The 1,465-nt window shown below is 33.9% G+C and overlaps 1 non-coding gene across 1 annotated transcript; it reads left to right on the top strand.

The window, feature by feature from the left end:
* Positions 1-807: 807 nt before the first annotated feature.
* TRNAY-AUA lies at positions 808-888 on the top strand. Its single transcript has one exon. It is a non-coding gene; the product is annotated as a tRNA-Tyr (tRNA).
* The last annotated feature ends 577 nt before the right edge of the window (positions 889-1,465 follow it).

The raw sequence follows: 1,465 nt of genomic DNA, 5'->3' as shown, positions 1-1,465 counted from the left end.
CCATAACACTTGTAGACTCTCTTCAAATTCAGGGCATGAAAAGGAAGCTCTTATCGTCTTCTTTAATAGCTCTAAGATCATCAGCTTTGACTTGTATAGAAGCTCCACAAATCTTCATCTAAATTTCGAGGTCTTTTCCATATTTGAATCTCGTCCCCTCAGGCAATCTCAACCATTGGATGGCTTCGTGGCAGTTCCATATAGGCCTAGGTAGATTCTTTGGTTGTTAATTAAATATATGTACATTTCACATATTAGAGTTGAGATGACAAAGTTGGTCTAAGGTATTTTGTTTCTTTTAATGTTTTAGATCCCTAATCTATTTTCATGTGAACATTAATGTCTAGAATTTGACTATTAATGTTGGAGTTAGTCTAAGATGCCAAATTAAGGTTTTGGTTCGAAAGGACAGGAGTTCAAATCTCATTCTCAATAATAATTTTGAAAAGAGGTTTAATATTTTGATCCTTAAACCTTTATACAAAATATGGATGGATACATTTATCAATTTTAAAAATCAAAGTTGAGACTAGTCATGTTGGTCTAAGGTCTCCTTATATGGATTTAGCAATTATACTATCTTTTAACATCAAAGAATATGAACGGATTATTTTTTTTCAAGCAACAAAGTTGAGATGGCCGAGTTGGTCTAAGGAGCTAGATTAAGATTCTGGTCCAAAAGGGCGTGGGTTTGAATCCCAATAATTCTTATTATTGTAATTATACTTCTTTTAATCGATGTTTAATATTTTGATCTATAAACCTTTAAAAAGAATACCAATGGATTAATTTTTTTTAAGCATCAAAGTTGAGATGGCTGAGTTGGTCTAAGGCATCAGATTATAGTTCAGGTCTGAAAGGGCGTGGGTTCAAATCCCACTCTCAACATTCATTTTGAGAAATTACCTTGTTGAGAAATTACCTAAACCTTGTTAAGAAATATGGATAGATTAATTTATCAATTTTAAGCATTAATGTTGAGATGATTGAGTTGGTGGTCTAAGGTGCTATTGTTTCAAAGTAATCAATTCCTATTCTTCATGGCATTGAGATGAAGATTTTTTTATGAAGGAATCGAGACCTAAAGAGGTTTCTATTGAGCTGCCCAAAAAGGTGGAATAGTAAGTAGTGGAAGAAGTTTGCCGAAGAAATTGAGGCCTTAAAAGCTCTATATTGGCCCAACCAATAATTCGTGCTATAAACAGATTCCTAACAAGACGTTCCGTACATGAGCCAGAAAGCAATTGCCAAAAGTTACGATGAGGATAGGAGAGACCATTTTCAGACATAGTTGGCAATGGGTGCATTGTCTCCTTCTCTCTTTAGAAGAAGATGAACTAGCCACGTCACCCCCAAATCAAACATTCCATTAGTCTTTTTCTATATTGGTAGGAATTGCTTCGAAATAATCCAATAGCATAACTTAACCAAGATTTGCTTGGAAATTAAGTAATGTTAGATAAAC

Source organism: Cucurbita moschata, unplaced genomic scaffold, assembly GCF_002738365.1.
Source record: "Cucurbita moschata cultivar Rifu unplaced genomic scaffold, Cmos_1.0 Cmo_Scf00055, whole genome shotgun sequence".
Classification (NCBI taxonomy): domain Eukaryota; kingdom Viridiplantae; phylum Streptophyta; class Magnoliopsida; order Cucurbitales; family Cucurbitaceae; genus Cucurbita; species Cucurbita moschata.
The sequence above is the reverse complement of the archived record's forward strand: the minus strand, read 5'-3'. Positions and strand labels throughout refer to the sequence as shown.